General features: G+C 39.2%; 1 protein-coding gene across 5 annotated transcripts in view; it reads left to right on the top strand.

Moving 5' to 3' along the window:
• Positions 1–19815, top strand: part of THRB (thyroid hormone receptor beta) — a 154201-nt gene that overhangs the window by 36548 nt on the left and 97838 nt on the right. Inside the window, exon 1 of one of the 5 annotated variants that reach the window (XM_088164176.1) lies at positions 11144–11231. The exons of the other annotated variants lie outside the window; for them this stretch is intronic. The gene's annotated coding sequence lies outside the window, so the exon portion shown is untranslated. Of the gene's footprint in view, positions 1–11143; positions 11232–19815 lie in introns of those variants that run through there. 5 annotated transcript variants of the gene reach the window in all.

Below are 19815 nucleotides of genomic sequence, written 5' to 3'. Positions count from 1 at the left end.
TTTGAATGTTTAGCTTAGTAAAAAGAAAAGCTGTAAGTCGCACTCTTGCTCAAGAGGTATCATTCAGAACAATTTTTTATAGCATGATAGATTTCATGTTGCTACAAAATAAATATTTAATCAGTGGTAATATTTTTGGTTCCCTCAGGCAGGGGAGAGAAGTTCTAACTTTTTATTCAAGTAAGTCCAAATGGAATCTAGCAGGGAGTTCAAAGTAAAATGCATGTATATCCTAGAGATTTTTTAAAATGGATTTTAGGTCCAGCCAGCCAGGAATGATGGCTGACTTTGTTCCTGACAGAGAACACTTTATCTCAAAGTTAAAAAGCCCCTATCCCCAGAAAAGGAAAAAAACCCAAAAAGAATCTATGTTTGATTGGTTTGAGTTGTATGATAAACTAGATCAGTTAAAATTACATTGAAAAAAGAAGAAAAAGAAGCAAGGCAGCCTGAAATGCTTTGTTTACAGTCACAAAGCTGCCTCCACCATGCCAGCCCAATTCAGTGACTGAAGGGAGCAGTCTAGTGACTCCATGGAGTTGCACTTACTGGTTAGTTTCTAATTCCTTGATCTTTATTCAGGGGCTTCACTTTGTAGTACAAAAGAATGTTGTGTGCAGGGAATATTTCTTACCTTGACAGCTGCTCTGTCAAGTGCAGTAGCAGAGTTTGGCCCTTGGAGGATGTGAGCTCTCTGGGGGCTTCCTGCAAAAGCTCTTGCTCCCATGACCTTCATCAGACAGGAGGATGGGAGACAAGCACTTGAATTTTGTGCTCCTCCCCTGTCTGCAGAGGGAGCAAGGACTAAATGGACCCCACTTTATTTTTTTACTTCAAATGTGAACCACTGAGTGAGTCTCCTTCTGCTGTTTTCTCTTTCTGCTCAAGAGTCAGTAAGAGCTCTTCCCTGGTACCATGATGGGCAGACCTCTATTTGTAATGCATCAGTCTTGAGGCAGTTATTGTGCTTGCATTTAAGAAAATCTTTCAGGACACATTTGCTCATTTGTGCTCTCTCTCTTTTGATCTGTTAGAAACTCATTCATATCCTTCTGGCCATCAGCATCTTTCATTGTCCTTTCACAAATTAATTTAAAAACCAATCATCCCTTCTTTGATTTAATAATCCCAGAAAAAAATAAACAGAGGTAAAGGTAAAATAATACAATTTCAGGAGGGAAATTGTGTGTTCTGAACTGAAATTTGAATGCATGTGCACCTCACAGAAAGGCAGCACGTTTCTCTAACGTTCACCCAGAAATTAGGGAAAGTATTCCCTGCCATGTCTGACTGTCACCAAGGAAAAGCAGTACTGAATTTTTGCTGACTCTGAGCATGTCAAGTTAAAATTTGTCACAGTCCTTTAGTTGTAGTAGAAATATAGTACAGAGAGAGAATACTATTGAGCAGTTATGACAAGTTTTGACATTTCTGATTTCCTTTATAAGATGCTGACCATAGACACTATTAGTCTCACTCCCTGATTGGGGCTGATTCAGAGAGCCTTAAGTTTTCAGATACAGAGTGGGTTTGTTAAATGTTAAGACATACAGGATAGTAAAATTTTTAAAATTTTAAATTACATTGACAGTACTAACCCATCAAGATTTCCAGGTAAGTAGCCACAGTGCAGATGTTCACCAGCTCTGATTTTCTTGAGATACAGCATGTTGTGCTTTTTCTGGCCTGAAATTCCATTTCTGAAAACAAATTGATTGGAAAATACTTAGATTTATAGGAGGATCTCCTGCTTTGCTGGAAGCAAAAACTAAGTGAAAATGACAGAGAGTGTTCACTTCTTTCTGCAAGTTCTGTCTTCAGTGGGAAAATGGCAGGTGACCCTGGTGTGTTCCAACTCTGTGTGGGTGGATTTGATGTGCTTTGTTCCCAAAAGTTGGTTGTCATTGCAGCTTTCACATATGGAAAGAGACAGAGGTTAAACACGAGACTGCTGTTAAAACGTACTAGCATTCATAAATATGTTTAAGTTTTATTATTCCTTGCTTCCTTGAAATAAAATAATTAGAAGAATGTAAAATAATAACAGAAGAGAAAAAAGTAATTTCTTGTTCTTATAAGATCATAAAATCATAGAATGGGTTGGAAGGGACCTTAGAGGTTATTTAGTTCCAAGCCTCCTGCTTGAGATATGGACACCTTCCACTGGACCAGGTGGCTCAAGGCCCCACCCAACCTGGCCTTGAACATTTCCACAGTTTGGACACCCACGGCTTCTCTGGGCAACCTGTTCCAGTGCCTCACCACCCTCACAGAAAAATAAATCCTAACCAGGTTCCTAAATCCTGGTTCTGATAATATTGCAGTCCTTGTTATCAAAACCTTCTAGATCCTCTAACTTCTTCTGCCTTCCTTAAATTGCCAGTACAGTTACTCCAACTAATTCTTAAATGGAGTGGAAATTACACAAATAGGAGTTATTTGAAGCTGCAGAATGATTTTACACTCATTATTATGTAATGAGCTAGAACTGCACAGCTGACCAAAAACAGTCCTTAATTCAGAATTCCAGCCTTTTTTTCTCCTCAGTGGCTTTGTAAAGTTCCCTCTAGTCCTTATGCACCATTTTATGTGGTTTAACTGAAATTCTGAGAGAATAAAGGAAAATGAACCATGGACATGGAGAAATGTGGAAGGACAGATGAAGTGAGAGAGTTCACATTGGAAAGCAGTTCTGTAAGAATGGTTTGATCAAAATGTTTGGGATGGTGAAGTGACATACAGAAAAAATTTGGTTAATGGAGGAAGAATGCATGACAGGAAAGATGTGATTTATTGGACTGGAAAAGTGTTCCACGGCAACAGCAAGTGGAATAGTCTTCCAAAGAAAGTGTCTGTCTTATTTGGGAACTGAAAACTTGGTTGAATAAAGACTAGAAAATACCAGTGTAGAACCTGTGCTTCTGTAGGTGAGCACTCTTCAAGCAGAAAACCTTTTCTACGTCCATATTCTGACTTGCTTGAGAGAGCACCATGAATCTGGTTCAGGCTTGGGATAAAACCATAAGGTATGTTTTCTCTGCCTGCTCCCTTCTTCCCCTAAATGCTATTATACTGCAGCTTGGCTCTGTCCACACAGTCTGGAGCAGTCTGTGTTGTAACTTGCTTTAGCCGCCGCTGAATTTAACAGCTTTTGGCTTTGTATGTAATGCCTTAGGAGAACTCTTGCTCATCTGTTCCCTGAGCCAAAGGAAAACTCCTCCAGTAGCTTTCCCAGTGTTTTCTCTGGCTGGAACACATAGTTACCGATTGCTAAGTGAAGATACGCTATCTTTAATCTTATTTTTGTGTTTTCGGTTTGTCCAGCTGACATACTCTAAGGTAGCCTCTTTGACTAAAGCAGTGAAAGAGGACTTTCACAATGGATTTTCTTTTCTTTTCCTTGCACTCTATGTAATTAAATTCTTCCACTGGTGGGGAAAATGCCTTTCCTTGACGTAAATGTGTGGCAAATAGTTGAATATGGAGCCAGTCAGTCACATTTCCCTGCTAAGCATACTATTTCCAATATTTTTCATAACAGAACGACTTATCTTTGTTTCCTAGCCCTGTATGGTTGGCTTTCTGATCCTATTGTCATTTAATCTGATGCAAAAAATGCATCCATTGGGAAATTGTTAAATAGGATCTCAATAAACATTTGGATTGTATTTAGCAAGTACAAATCACTAGGAGATATTTGCATTTTTATTTGTTGAATCTCAGCTTCCACTTCAGGTTAGATGAGACATAAACAATTATACAGCCCCTCTGGCAAGGAATTAGTCTTCAAAGCAAGTCAAAGTAACACTGGGAATTTGGAGAAAGATTTCTGAAGTTTTAGAAAGAACTGCTTGTGCTTTGTTTTAAGCTCCATACATTTTATGTCAAGTATGAAATTAATGTTGTAGACTTTTACTCTGATACATCTTGTTTGTTTCACTCTAATGTATATTTCTAAAAAATATTTACGGCAGCACATGTCAGAGACATCATTAATGTAAGAATTACCCTAATTTAAAGCCAGCTAAAATATTTCAGGGGTGGCGGTATGTTTGTTTGTTTGGGGCTGTGTGTGGGGGTCTTTGTTTGTTTGTTTTTTTTTTTTTATTTTCTCAGGGTCTGTGGATCAGACTCTATGTTGTACTTTGTAACAGAGACCACAGATAACTGTGATCTGCTAGAAAGGTTTTAATAAGTTTTATGTAAGATCCAGGATCAGGAGGCCAGGTACCACAGCATGATTTTGTGCCCTAGCAGAGGAAGTACATCTTTGGATTTGTTCTTGGCCTGCTTCATTTTTGGAGAATCTCTGTGTAAATTATAAGTGAAAATTAATGTAATTAATTGTAATTAGCATTGTGTTTATAGTGGATACATGTTAAAATCTTTAACAACAGTGCAGGAGACTTAATAGTTTCCAGGAACTGTAGATTTACAGCAGCAATTAGATCATTTAGGCCAACCCTGAATACCTTTTGAACTCTGCATTTACTGTCCATTTACATCTTTGAAAATCCTCCCACTTATTGACAATTAAATTTGATTCCTCTATACTTGTTTACATGAAAGCAATTGGCAAACTCTTTCTGTTTGTGTGTCAATGTGCCTCATTTATTTAGTAGCATTGCTGGATTTTAAGTTCTTGAGATAAACCAAAGCATTAGGAGGGCACAAGGCTTACCTGCTGTTCATTGCTTGTCCTTTCTTGCATGCCTGGATATGCAGAAAAGACTTGCACTGAAAGTGAGACTGATGAGCTTCCAGTTCTCAAAACAAAGTGCTATTTTTATTGTATAGTAAAAGACTTGAGATGACACTTTGCTTGGTACTCTGTTGCTACACATCCACATGTTCTTTGAAGCTCTGTCCTTAATATTTGTCCTATAAAATCTATGTTGTTTAAAGGGGAAAAAACAATAAAGGGCATTTTAGAATGTTTGATTCCTTAATGTTATTTCATACATGATAGGAATAATCAAGGGTTGGAGTCTGTACTTTGATTAGCAGAAAGATATCCTTGTCAAATCCTTGATCTGTATTTTCTTTTTAGCCACATGATTCTGCAGTCATTTCCAGTTTTGCAGAATATTATGTTCAAAGTACAATGTTCTGTATGAGGTTCATGCAAACTTATTTTTTCTATTTCACAAGCATGAGGAGTCATTTGTTAGTACCTAACCTCATCTCAGAAAATTAAGATTACTCAAACTGGATTTATGATCTCTGACATGAAATTATGAAATTCCTCCCACTACTTATTTCATTTTCTTCTGCTTAGGTAGGCATCCATTTTTCTTCAAGTTCTAGTAAAGCTTCATGTACAAGAATCCCTGCCTTACATTGTAATTACTCTTTCTCCTTTTTTCTTTTTTTTTTTCTTTTTTTTATCTGGTGTTCAGGAGACCAATTTGTGGTTTTCAGTGTATTAAACTTGCAGCTGAAGAAGATGGGGGGGGGTTTCTGCTTTTGATCACAACTAGAACTTTCCACCTAAGAGAGCTTAGTTCAGGCAGATAACTGCCTTTCAGTCAGTGGCCAGAGGAAGCCAGCATTTATTGAAAATTTGGAGTCTGGATGCATTTCGTCTGGGCTATTTATTTTTCCTTGAAGGCAGAGATGAGGAAGGATGTGCAGTGATGCAGCACTGAATGAAGAACAGCAGAGGAGACACCAAGACTGGATGCAGGAACAGAAGGAGATTTACTTTATTCAGTGTTACCTGATAAGATCTATTTTTATATAGAAATGTCACCTGACAGAAGTCAGGAGAGAGAATATCCAAGTAGTTTAGATGCAGCTAGAGGCAGGGAACTAGAGCCACGAGGGAATAGAAGAGGCAGCTGAGGTGATCTGAATGCACAGCTGTATATAAAAATAGTAGTTAGAAGGGAGAGGTGTTTGAGGAAGCTGACCACGTACTGCATGTGGCTATAATCACAGCATAGAAGCTGGTGCTAATTGGCAGTGGAGAAATCAATGAAAAACTGATGTGTTATGATGGAGAACTCAGGAGGAAAAAGTGAGAAACAGATGACTGAAAGAAGAGTGGCACCAAAAAAAAAAGAAAAGGAGGATAAGATGGAGATAAGTAGAGATTTGAGGCTGAGAAGGAAGAAGGATGTGACTAAAGAACTGAGGACAGCAAATATAAGGTATCTAGGCAGCACTAGGGAAAAAAGGAAAAATCCCCAAACCCCATGAAAATCTGGATTTCCTAGTGGCATGAGAAAGATGCAAGTGTGTGGGTCTGCAAACTAATTTTCTTTATGTGGAAAGGCGCATCTGTCAGCAGAGTTTATCTGGGGAGAGAGCAGTGTTTTATTTTCCAAGACCAAAGAAACACCATGGAAAGACAAAACTGAGAACAGTCTGGAGAAGAAACTTGAGACAAAGATCTCAGAATCCCTTTTGGACCAAAGCAAAGATTAATATATCCAGCCAGAGAAAACTCTCCTAAAATCTGTGGCTGGTATGGTTTTAGTAGAATTATGTTGGTCTCTGAGAAGGAAGGTGGGTGAATGACAAACTAATGAAGATGTACCAAGAGGTATGAAGGACTCAAGGTCATGCAGGCTTGAAGAGGTCTTCATGCAATGGGCATGTCTGTACTAGTAAATTAAATAGAGTCTACAAGCAGTCCCTGGCCTTGGAAATTAAATGTATCTACTGTTGACTGTCCCTGGCCTAGTTTTGGTGTGTACTTACGGGAACTCACCTGAACTATTCCCAGGTAAGGTTTGAAAGTTATCTTGGGATTGTTCCCAGTAGGCAGTTTGAAAGCAACCACCCTGTTTTGGAGGGTGATAGACTTTATTAGCATGGCACCTTTCTGTGCCAGTTGGCCTCAACATTCTTGGACATGTTTATTTTGCTTGTAGAAATAGAGCTGTAAATGGCTCAGTAGATGCAATCCCTTAGAAACTTAGGACATCGACAGTCTTTGATGCAAGCTGTGACAGGCAGTGAATATGATTTCTGCTTTAAAATGTTGCTGAACTGAGATGTTGATGTGCTCTCGGATTTTGTTTTCATGGAGCATTATGACATTGTAGAAGAGTCAGTTATACAAAGTAAGTTTGTATGAAGCATGCATTTACTTATTTCCATTTAAATGTTATACAAGCATAAGCAAACATAGGTCATAAATAACACTCCGTCTCACAGAAGGACAGGCTGTGAAATTAAGGAAACAAGGTCGTGAGGTTGGTAGGTAATTCAGTTGGCTGGACTAAAAAGCCCAAACACTTAAAAGCAGGGAAAATATTTTTAAAAGTTCCTGAAACTTCTGTAAAAACAAGGCAAATCTCCAGACCTAAACAGATAAGATAAATATGGATCTAGAATGGAATAGGTGTAATATGAAGGTGATGGAGGCATGGAAACTTTCCAGTCAGTGTAGAAAAATGTGTAAAATGAAATTTCATATGTTGTTCTGGATTTTAAATTCAAGAATGATTCAAACTAAAACAGGAACAGCAAGAAAAGCATTGCTGAGAGCCTTTATCTTAGCAGAACAGGCTAGCAAAATGAAACCCAGAGCATGATAAAATAGATCCTTGATAAATACAACAGGGAAAGGGCTGGTACAGAGGATAGCTGGTTAATAAGGCTAAACAGTGTTGACACATGAACAAAGTTAGTAACAGATATCAATTTTAGCAGAAAGCAGTCAATTGAGTCTGAAACTAAAGTTAGATCATCCATGTTACTACAAGCAGTATGCATCTCAGCTTGCATTTTCTAAATGGGTTCATGAACGTGGCCCGTTCTTAACCAAGCACAACGTCAGTTTTGTGAGGAGCTTCAGAGATGAGCAGGGGGATTTGCTCTTTCCTTTTGAATGCCTTAGCTTCTGGAGAGCCAAATGCAACATTTTTGGAAAGGACTGTGCAGGGTATTTGGCAGTTCTCCCCCAGCATATCATCAGTCTTTCAGCAGTCATCCTACACTCATGGATCCTTTCCTCTTCAGTTACAGAATTACAGAATCATAGAATGGTTTGGGTTAGGTCTTTCACTAGGCCAGGTTGTTCAAAACCACATCCAGTCTGCCCTTGAACAGTTTCAGGGATGGGGCTTCCACAGCTTCTCGGGGTAACATGTTCCAGTGTCTCAGCACCCTCACAGTGAAGAATTTCTTCCTGATCTAAACCTACTTCTGTCAGTTTAAAGCCATCACTTGTGCTTACACTGCATGTCATTGTAAAAAGTCCCTCTCCAGATCTCCTGTAGGCCCCCTGTAAGTGCTGGAAGGTGCTCTAAGGTGTCCCCAGAGTCTTCTCCAGTTCTGCCCTTTAGAGTTTCTCTGTTGAGGGTTGATGTTGTATATGTTCTCCATGGTCCTGCCATCTACAGGTTGTGTCCTGCTTTCCTGGTTCAGCTGTATGGGAAATGAAGCCCACACAGCAAGTTCACCTGAAGGAGCTTGTCTCCAGGGAGCCTTAAGTTGTGTCAGGCTGTGTCAAACTGTTGCACTATTTTTTTCTGGGTTTGCCTTGTTGCTGGAACAGGATTTCATGGAGAGCATTCAAAATGCATGTCAGTGTAGTATTAATGTTTTGTTTTGTGACTGAATGTGAACTGATAACCCCAAATTGTGACATAAGGTAATTTTAACGTCTTTCTTATTATTTTTGTTGGCCTTTATGTATTTCTATAAATACTGTGTAGTTGAATGAATACCAGACTGATGAATGTGGAAGCCCTCCGCGTCTCTAAATGAAAACTTTCAAATATAAATAGCTTTAAAACTATAAATAGAAAAATCTCTATACTATATTTATCACTTTTTTTTGCTCCTTTCATTGCATCTCCCATTTTATTTTTAGTGATGCTTACTTAAAATAGTTTCTCTGCTTTCCTGTTGGCCATTATATGGCCACTGTGGAATCCAAGTGATTTCTATGCCATATGGTAAGGAAAGTGTTCCTTACTTGAGCAATGTGAGCCTGAAGTCTTGTCTATTCAGACCTTCTTCACTGATGGCATCAGCTTTGTCTGTTTGGCTGATTCCATGTGCATATTCCTTTCCTAGTTTCAAAATGTGATTCCAGCATTGTTCAGGACCTCCTGTTCTTCTTACATTGATGTTATTCTGTGTCCCCCTCATAAGATGGTAACCCTGGTTTTGCTAACTTACTAAAGTCCATACTCTTCACAAAGGTCACTATGTTGGCAGCCATAACAATTTCTTTTTTAATTCCAACTTTATTAGCTTTACAATATTGATATGTTGATGCTCACCTCAGCTGCACATAAGGTAAGAAGAATAGCTTTAAGTTTGATGGCCCTTAGCTTTGACTTCAGTGTTGAAACTGCAGCTTCCTGTGCTCTTTTAATTTGTGATATTACAGCCCTTTCCCCCTTTGTGCGTGTGTTAATAGATACGTAAATTAAAGTAGGGTTGAATGTAGTGTAAGCCACATTACTGTTTGTTAGGGTTTGCAGGCCACAGTTGTCTTCCAACACTATTTGTTTGAAGAGGCTGCAAGAGCATCACATGATTCTTTTCTCCTGAACTGTCTCAAGAAAGGGAAGTAAGTGTCTCTAGGGACTGGCTGATTATCTGTACACTGCTCAAAATGGCAGATGAAGTGTAGAAATGCAGTTATTTAAGGCAAATAAGACCATAGTTAGTTCTTTGTAACTCTGACTGCATGCTTTGGTGTCAGCCTGCAACACAGCTGTGGGAAGGGAGAGGTAGAAAGCAAAATAGGAATACTTGTGGCAAAGAAGTAGCAAACTAGTAGGACAAGTGGACAAGTTTTGTGCCCACATCACCAGCAGCAAAAGGATTCCTGGCACTTCCAAGGCAGCAGCGTTTCCGTCTTGTACCAAGAGAAATGCATTTTCCAGTGTCATTTGCCAACACCCAGGAGATGTGTCTGTATGGGCAGGGTGCACCTCAGACGTGTCAAGGTGTTTGGTACCATTTCTTGTGGTGTTAGTGGGGTACCAAGAGCAGCAGACCTGGGATGAGATGAAGTGAGAGGTGATGTTCCTCTCCTGTCTTCCAAGCCTGTGCTACTGTAGTCATTGCCATGACACCACTTGCACCTTGGACTTCTTGCAGCTCTGGAGCAGCAAAGACAGGAGCAGAAATGTGTTCTGTCATCTTTGAGAGGTGGAAGAAGCACTTTCTCCTTGTCAGATAGGAAATCCCCAAAATGGCCAGCTCATGGACTAAAACTATTTTCCTGTCCTTATCAGGCAGGAATATTTTTTCCTGCTGGCAGGCCATCGTGAAGATTCCTGAACTTTACATCCAAGCAGATTGCTGTTGCATCCAGCCAATGACAGATAAATCAGTCTGTGTTCGTGGGGCTCTGAGACTCTGGGGAATCATGGACTCATTTAACCATCAATCTTTATGCTTTGAGGCATGCCTGCATCTGCACGCTTCTTGTTAGTTTTAAATGTGATTGAGTTCGTTTTATTTTTATGCGGCGCCTTGGGATCCCTACTGAGAAGGGCTCTTAAAATAGGTGTAACTTAATGTGCTGTTCAGACTTCTCATTAATCTGCTTGTCTTTACTCTTACCCAGAGGTAAAATACAAATGCTAAAGAGGGAGGAGTTTGGAATAAAATGATAGAAAAGGGGGCTCTGAAATAAAAACATTTAGCACTGAGGACTAAGACTAGCAGTGGAGGAAACAGAACAGGATGTTCAGAAAGTCCAGGCCCTTTGGCATGAGTTAAGGAGCTTGGAAAATAAGCAGGGCTACAGTGAATTTGTGAAACAATGTTTGTGTTCCTAAACTGAATACTGGAAAGGATCCATTTCACACTTTGCCTTTGCCAGCGTCCTGATATCTATTGTAGCACTCATCTTCTGGCCTCTTTATTTTCAGAGAAAAGTTTGACTTTGTGTCTAGAAGTTTTTTTGTGCTTCCTGCTTTCTTATGGCACTAACACGATCATGTTGTGGCTACAGGGCTAAACTTTGGAGTCTTAATCTTTGGTCCTGCTGTGCCAGCCTGTTTCTGATGTTTGTATTTTAACTGCAGCGATGGGCTTAAAAGATTCCACTTCCACTTTGCTTCGCCACTGCTTTGTCTGCAGGGGTAAATTAATCAGGGCCAGGACTTGTATCTTATGATTGTCCATATTGTTTAATTTCTAGCACATTCCATGACATGATTTTGGTCCATGCCAACTAGCACGCTCCCAGATGACAGCTGTGGCAGGATGGCGTGGGAGAGAGACTGTTCCCAACAGGCATTATTGACGAGGTAACCATGTTTTGCAGGGAAAAACTGTGGAAAGATGTGGATTGGAACTGGCTTTGCCTTTCTCCCCAAGCCTCTGGATTCGGATGTATTTTATACACTAGGACCAGTCTCTCCTGATCTTAGCATTTGCTAAAGATACTGAAATACAAACTTTTGCTTCCTCATTGCATTGCTAGGTGCTGTCATCCACAAAAACATCAAGCCACCTCCTCCTTCTCCCTGTGGGCCATCTGCTCAGGCTTACAGCAACACTTCCATAGTGATAAGATCTTTTATCTTTGAATAAAAGTCAGGTTAGGGGCACAACTTAAGTTTTACATCAAGCTAGTTCACAACAAAACCAATCTCTCTGAACCCGAGTGAGCTTTCCAGAGAGTGGTCTTCACCATGCAGCATATTTGCACACAGAGGTTCAGCAGTAGCTCACAAAGCCAGTGTTGTCACAGGTTCACAACAGCAAGTTAGATAAGTAATTGCTGTTCTGGTATGTATGTATTTGCTTATCACACAGGGTCATGATGATTGCCCATACAGATTGTACATTTGCTTGCACACACGGATTTTTTTAAATTTCACACCTATAATTCATTCTTCAGGCTTTGTTTGTTGCACTTTACGTGAAATAAGGAATGTTTACTTTCCCCTCTAAGATTTCTAGTTTGTGAAGCCCTCTGCAGTTGTCTATTGTGTAAGGGATCATTGAATTCCAGAGCACTGCTGATGCTTTGGCTGAATGTGTTTTTCCAAAAATTGTTTGTATAAGGTGCATCTCTATATTAAATATTCTTTATAAACCTCGATTGCTTTCTTTCTGACTTCATTTTTTAGTATCTGAGTTTTTAGTTGCAAATTGAGATGTTATTAAAACCATAGTCTTCCTCACTCACTGTTGCACATATTTTTTCATTTCTGTAGTATGTGGTGTGATGTTTGCAGCATGTACATCAACAGTAGCTACAGGCTGCACAGACTTGGGTTTTTGTGATGAAAAAGATAGGATTAGCTGCAGAGTGAGTCTGTATCTATCATCAAGATTTAAGCTCTTGAGCCTGTTCTTGGTGCCACTGGAGCAGCAAAGGAAGAAACCACTGCTGAGTCATTGGACTAACCAGGGTAGGTTTCTTCATCATGACAGTCTGTGTACAGCACAGTTATCAAGGGGATTAGAAACGCTGAGCAAAAGGGATTTTGTTGTGTTAGTGCTAGATGGAATGATGCTTTTACAAACTGATGTGGTGGGCAGGTTTGAGACTAGGGAGAGCCATGAGAGTCATGATGGTAACAGTCACACAGAAATTGTCAGGAAAAAGAAAGGCTGGGAGAGGTGCAGGGTCTCCTATGTAAACTCTGTTTACTGTTGCCAGTTTATGCACTCCTCTCAGTATTCATTAGCTGAAGAGACTGAAAAGTCAGTTTGGAAGAGATTGTGCTGACTACAAGTTTCTGTAGCCTTTGGTGGTGCCAGCTGCAAAAATAGGCAAATCTGGCTGCAGTGGAAGGGCGTGATGGGGCAGCTCCAGCCCAACTGCTACCCTGGAGGCGTTTTGGAGGCTTTGGCTGGGAGCCGTGAAATGCATCTCCCAGGGGAGGACTGCGCTGCAAACAGACCTTGCCCTTCCCTGTCGGTGGATTCCTTTGGCAGTAGGCTGGCATCAGAACACCTCAACATATTTATCATAACTGCAGTGGTTTTTTTGCCCCTCTTTTAGATGGATGTGCGATCTGCATTGTGTTCATTAATTCATCTCACATGTGACCCTTTCAAGAGGTCTCGTTTTAGCAGCTGTTCATTAGTGGTGGCATTGTGCCTGGCTGAAGGCCAGGTGGAAACATGTTTCTCAATTTCTCACTCTTAGATGGCCTAAACCAAACATTAACAGCTCCCCATTGATTTAAGTGGTTCTTGATTGGATCAAGCCTACTCTATTGTAGGAAACAAAGGACTGGAGAAGTAGTTCCTATTTTTCCTTGGAGTTTCGCTTTCTTTAAGAGAAGAACTGAGAGGTCCTCTGCACCCCAACCTGAAAGAATACTTTGAAATATGATAGTTTTTTACATGTATAAAGAGATTAGCATTAGAAGTAACTTAGAGATAATGAAATAAACCTTTGTATGTGCTTTAGAGGACTTTCTCTTTCCCCACAGAATTATGGTTCTTGGTAACTTGGTCAGCTCTGTGTAGGAAAAATCTTACTAGGAAGGGGTTAATGTACAGGGAGAAAAGCCCACTGAACAAAGCAAGCCTTCTGCTGAAAATTAAGACCTTAAAACCTCATAAAACTACTTTACCTGCTATAATTTTATGGGGATTTTTTTTTCAGAGAATAATTAACTTTTCTTGTTCATCTTATTTACTTACTTTTCATAAGAAAGGGAGAACGTTGGGATCACCCAGTAAACAAGAAGTCTCAACAAGAGCCAATGTTTGCTGCAGGCAGCAATTGGACCACAGCAATCGTAGGCAGACTGGTGTTAGCTCCCATGAACTGTAATGACACCTAGATTGTTGCTGAACTAAGTATGCAGGTCAATGGGTAGGTCTCTGCATCCCATACTGGAGCTCTTAGTGCTGTATGATTCACTGCTTTTAGGACCTGCATTAGTAAGATTAAAGTCAGTGCTGCTTTGCCTACCTAGCTCCTTCCTGCAGGGAATGCAGGGGAAAAATACTTGTGAAATCCTGAGCACACAGAAAACAAAGAGTTCCACACTTATTTTGTTGCAGTGATTTTGAGGCTTTTCTACACTTTCGTGTGGGACAAATTGCTGTGTTGCCTCATTTTCGTTGGTGTTGTTCAGACATCAGTTATTCAGTTCCTACCCTTGCACAAGTGCCAAAAATCACAGATGTGGAAATCTTGGACACTGTGATTTTTCACAGCATTTATGACAAAACGACAGTTGGCTTCAGAGATCAGAGGCATCTTTGAATACAAAAAAAAAGCTCTTTTAAGTGTGTTCTTCCTTTGTAAGGGCAGTTGCTCGTTTCAGACCGCAGTCAAGTGTGAGTACCCTCAGCTGGAACCCTCTGCTGCAGTGTGGTCTTGCTCCTGTTTAGAGTCAACGGGGTTGTTTGTGCCACTGCAGCTCATTACCCAGGCTTTTCATCAGCTGCTGAACCTCATTTGTTTTCTGGATTTTGCTCCCTTAAAAATATGGCAGCCATCAGCAGAAAAACAACCGGAACTAGAAGTGTTGGACTTGTTTTCTATTTTAGGTATTTCGTGGTTCTGTAGCAAATAAAAAGTACGGATTATTTAGTTTGATTCAAACAAATAATTTGCATCAGCTGGTTAGGAAGGGGAACAGCCATGAGCTGAAAATAAAATTTACAGCACAATTCCGTGTATGTTGACAGGGAATCATTCCCATGCAACCCAGTAATGGCGCAGAGATTTCAGGGATTATGTTCAGATTAAATGTCATCAAGAGCTGAGCCTTGGCAGTAGGCCAGGAAGGTCATATGAGGAAAGTCCCAAACTTTTACACTCAAATAAAATTGTGTTCTGTTTAATAATCATAACATACTGCAAATTTTAGAACAAATAATAACTTAGGCTATGTAATCTCATAATAATTTTATTTTTAGAAAAATTATTATTTAGTTTAGGTTCAGGATTTTTCACTGCTTTTTGGAATTTAAGACTATGTCAGCAATTTTATTTGGGAGTACAGATTTTTTTCTTGGTAGCATGACATTAAGAAACTTTAGACCAAAGCTTTTACAAGTTTTAAAATTTGAAATCTTTCATTTTCAAGTTAAACATGAATGGAACAATGGGCTGCTAATACTTCCACAAGTATTATTTCTGAGAAATACCCTTGTTATTTTTAAGAAGTCTAAAATGCTGTAATTCCATGGCATTTATGGAAGATTATTATTGGGAGGAAATGAGAAAATAGTTACAAATGCATAGTTGAGAATTGCTTTTTCTTTTATTTATCTATGGTTGGTCTGTACTATTCCAAAATACCTGTGGAATTACGAAGGAATATGCTGACAGTCTAATACTGCACTGAGAATGTCTCATTTTGGTTTAATCTGATCTGTTTACAATAGATTGGTTTCAACTACAGAAGGGAATTCTTTCCCTAGGGGATATGTATAGATGGAATTGCTGACCCTTAGCTATACCACTTGAAATAAACACTGTTTTAATCCACTTGCCCTCTATGGAAAAAAAAAAAAAGCTGAAACTATTTTAAAAGTGATTTCTTAAATCTCTTAAGTGCTCTCAAATGTGATCCTACTATGCATGTGCCTAAGGGTACATGATGATTTTTTCCATATTGTTTCATTTGCTGCCTGGCAATCACCCAGCAGTGATGTGGGCACAGCCCTTCCTGCCTGCCTTGGTGGGCATTGGGTGCTACGGAGAGAATTGTCCCAGCACTTTCTTCTGGGTGAGACCAACCTCCTGAATCACACCTCAGCTGTTGGATTTGATTTACCAGTGAGCTTCAGTAAAAAGGGAGCAAAACTTGGAGTCATTAGCCAAAGCAGTGATGAGACTGTGGATTCAGGGCTCCACCTTTATTTTCTAGTTATATATGCATCCCATATTTGTAAGCCTTATTTTAGGTATACTGTATATACGTAAGTATGTGTTTTATATACACAAGTATGCATGTGTGTGTAAACTTACGTGTGTGTGTGTGTGTGCATGCTGATGTTTGTTTTCCCTTTTCTCCTCCTCTCCTCTTTGCTCACCTTCCCCTGACAGGGAAGAAAACTGTTTTATCTGACCAGCATTGCAATGGGAGAGTCTACAAACTCATCTTCAGTTCATTAAAGTGTAGAAGAGGTTGGGCGATAACAATCAGAGTTGTCAGGTTCTGGAGAGGGTCACAGTGACAACAGTGGGATCCAAAAGTTAAACTGAAAAGCATCAGGAGATGTGGCTGGGTGCAGCAGCAGGACCCCAGGCTGGGTGCCCAGGCTCCTGAGGCCGAGGTGCTGCCAAGTTTTGCAGAATGACAGATCCAATTGGTTTGTTATTTATGAAAGGTACGGTATGCAACCCTCAAAATGTCAACAGTTCTTTAAAGTGCAGATGTAAGAAATCCCAGTTAGAAGTAAGTCCTTTAAATACTATGAATAAACAAGGTAAATTCATTAATTATTTCAATAAATGTAAAGACCTCATGTTGTACCATTAATTTGTCCTGAATTATTGATTGGATTTTTTTCATTACTTTTCTAGACCTTTATTTAAACTACAGTCAGTAGAATCTTACCATCCTACAGCCCCAGACACACAGTAATAAATCAACCCTTATTTCCTTATTTGCTTGAAGCTAATGTGACAACAAATAGTCTGTTCACATACATTATTTCTTTGTACTACATCGTATGCAAATATTTCAATTATTATCCTTTTATCTCCGTAATATTTTAACAACATGATACAACATGTTTCTCTGATAAATTGAGTTACATAAAAGCAGCTTCACATCTACATAATGCTTTAACAAAACATTCCCTCTATTTCAAGTTAAAATGTGTGTTCAGCTTGGGAATATCCTCATAAAGAAACTTAATTTGCCTTATTAAGAAACACTTGTGTATTCTCATAAGTTTAAATTTATTATTTTTTTTAAATAATAATTTTATCACATTTTGGACTCCTGCCTGCCCAGGCTGCCTGGGGCTGGCAAAGGTTTGGTAAGTTGGTTTCTTGTTTATAGAGGATGTAGCTTGACTTCCTTGCATCTTTTTTTTCCCTCTTCTGTGAATATTTATGTAACTGGATGTTTATTTTCTAGTATTAATCCTTAGTGGCTTGAGAATGATGGCTTTCCCTCTAAAGCTGGTAGAACCCTGAAAACTGATGTTACTCTAGTAGGGTTTATCCAGCATCCTACCTGTGCAGTGCTGTGTCACCAGCATTCTTTTTTAAGCAGGATTGTTCCAAGGGCCTGAGATCCCTTGGCACGGTGCAGCCTCACCCTGTGTGAGTGGCTGTGTCCTGGTGCTGTCCTCAGAGTTTCAGTATTCCTCTTTCCCAAAGAAGGAGAAGAGAAACGCGTAATGATATAAGAATTAATCTCCTCTTCACTCTGCTGTACTGTCTCGAGGCTTTTTATAAAACCAAATAGCATTACTAAGCATCTGTTTGCTGGAGGGGTGTGAAATAGCCAGGTGTGCTTTGTGTAAAAGCGAGTGATTGTAGCCTGAAACATCGCTGCAGACGCTTCGTGAGTCAGATCATTCATGACTGCAATAACGAGATTATTCATGGCAGGCTCCTCACTGTGACAATGGTCCTTTGTTTGAAGTCTGCATTGTGTATGTGCTACACTTCCGATTTGAAGATTCCTTCTCTGCTAGGAAACAGCATTGCAGCAGGGAACCAGAAGTGAAGATCAGTGCTGCTAAGTTCAGGATGTTACTCGGTGCTGCAAATAATTGGGAAAGTTCATAGTTGAGTTAAAAGCTGTAACCATGAACTTCAGTGGGATGGTACTGCTTCCTGTTGGTCCTGAGGTAGGTTTTATATTTGATTTTTAGTGAGTTGTCTTTTGGTTTTGTGGGTTTTTTAAACTCTATCTTCTGATTAGAACTGGTTAAATACTGCCGAGAGAGTTCTGTCACTCATGATCATATAAGACATGTTTTGTGTTGATAGTAAGCGTCCTTTATGTACATAGCCATTTTGTTTAAGGAAAAGAAGGACAAAACCTCAGCATTTCTTTTGTGTTCAGAGTCAAGTTAATTTTAAATTCATCCATAATCTTAATTTTTTAATGAAATTATTCTTATCTCCATTATATAACTTTTATGAGGTCTCTGTGTTAAGAGGTGATTATCCCCCCCCAGCAAGGTGATTACACTTTGTGGTGGAACCATGACCAGGGTGTTTTAGACTTCGGTGCTATAATGTGGCTTGTATTTGTCTCCTGTACACCTGGGTACAGGTGTGTACCTCCCGTACACAATCTGGAGCATGTTGTGCTCCAGATCTTTGCCCCAAAGTAGAGCATCCTTGTGTGGTCTTCGTGTGCCTGGTGCACAGAGCACCTGGAAAGTTCATCCCTGGAATCCTCCTGTTCTTCCATCTCGAGGAGTCCCACCAGGCTCACAGGCAGCTCTGGTGGCTCTGCTGAGAGGAGACAGCCTGTGCCACCCATCTCAGTGTGGCAGCAGCACCTCAGAGGGAATCACCAGAGCTGCTTGTTGCAGTAGTAGAAGTGAAAATAACTGTGTTCCCCATGGGCAGCAGCTTGTAAGGAAAACACAGAGCAAACTCGGTTTTTGAAAAGTACATCTGAAACTAAAATACGGTTTTTGTTTTTACTTTTGATTGCAGCTTTTGTCCTTGAAGCTCAGAGGTTTCCTGGTATTTTCTTTTGAAACTGTGCTGTTTCATGCAAGGCAAACAAGACTAAAATAAATCCAATGCAAGCATTACTGAGACTCTGTCCTCTATTTGGGCATGTGATTGTTAATTTTTAATTATTATATTCTACAGCAGAAGATTGTTTCGATTGTTACAGATGTTAGCTATGAATTTTGAACTCCAGTATAAATTTGAATTCCAGATCATTTTATTGCAAATTCACATAATATTTATATGCTCACTTTGAGAAATAAAAAAGAAGGAGTTAGTTGTTTGACAGGAAGAATAAAGCATTTGACTGCTCTGTATAGTGTGGGGTTGTTATGACAGACTTCTTTTGGTTGCACAGCATTCAAATTACACATCAGTAGGGTAATGTTACATTATGTCATCTGTTGGTACTTCTACAAGCAATTTCATTACTTCATTAAAAATTTACAGTGATCTGAAAGGCACTTTGTGATAGATATAGTAATAATTATACACATGTGATTTTGTATAGTGTTATGTATATCTACATTTTCTGCATCCTATAGCTAGAAATAGACTACTATTGCTCTTGAGATACTTGCCAGGTAATTGAATATAAAGCCTGAATTTTTTACTGAAGTTTTTAGTATTTGGATTTTAGCCATTTCAGTTACAGCTGACAAAAATGCTTTCAGTGTTATTGGGAAGATAATGAAATTGAGTTTGCTGAAACAGAGATAATTTTTTTGAGACTGATTTATATATAAATGAGATTAAATGGGAATGCAATAATACTTTTTGCCCTAAGCAGTTAAAGGGAACAGTGTTTACTTATTACCTTTTCCACACATCTAGATTAGGGCTGTTTAAATTGCAGGTTTGATTTAGGTTTATTTGACATTGCTATGACTACAGTAACTTTCCCCGATGGTGTTGGAAATGTGGCACATCTTGCTGTTTTTTCCAGTTTCTTGGAGAGTAAATTCACCATTCCTAAGTGTCAAGACTGTGCATGACTCTTGGACAGCCTTGAAGATGCAGACTGATCTCACAACAAATAGCTGAATAGCCCTTAGTAAATTAACTGAGTAATGCAGATTAATGCAGTGTTATCTTGTTATTTACTGCAAAAGATTTTTTTTTAATGAAAGAAAAAAATAAACTGTAAAATTCTGTTGTCAGTGAACTTTTGACAGTTGTATTAAAAAATTCTGTGTTCTATGAAAATATATAAGTTTCTATGAAAATGCATAAAATCTTTGTTGTGACCAGAA

The sequence above is a fragment of the Sturnus vulgaris genome, chromosome 1 (assembly GCF_052056855.1).
Source record: "Sturnus vulgaris isolate bStuVul1 chromosome 1, bStuVul1.hap1, whole genome shotgun sequence".
Lineage (NCBI taxonomy): Eukaryota > Metazoa > Chordata > Aves > Passeriformes > Sturnidae > Sturnus > Sturnus vulgaris.
The sequence above is the reverse complement of the archived record's forward strand: the minus strand, read 5'-3'. Positions and strand labels throughout refer to the sequence as shown.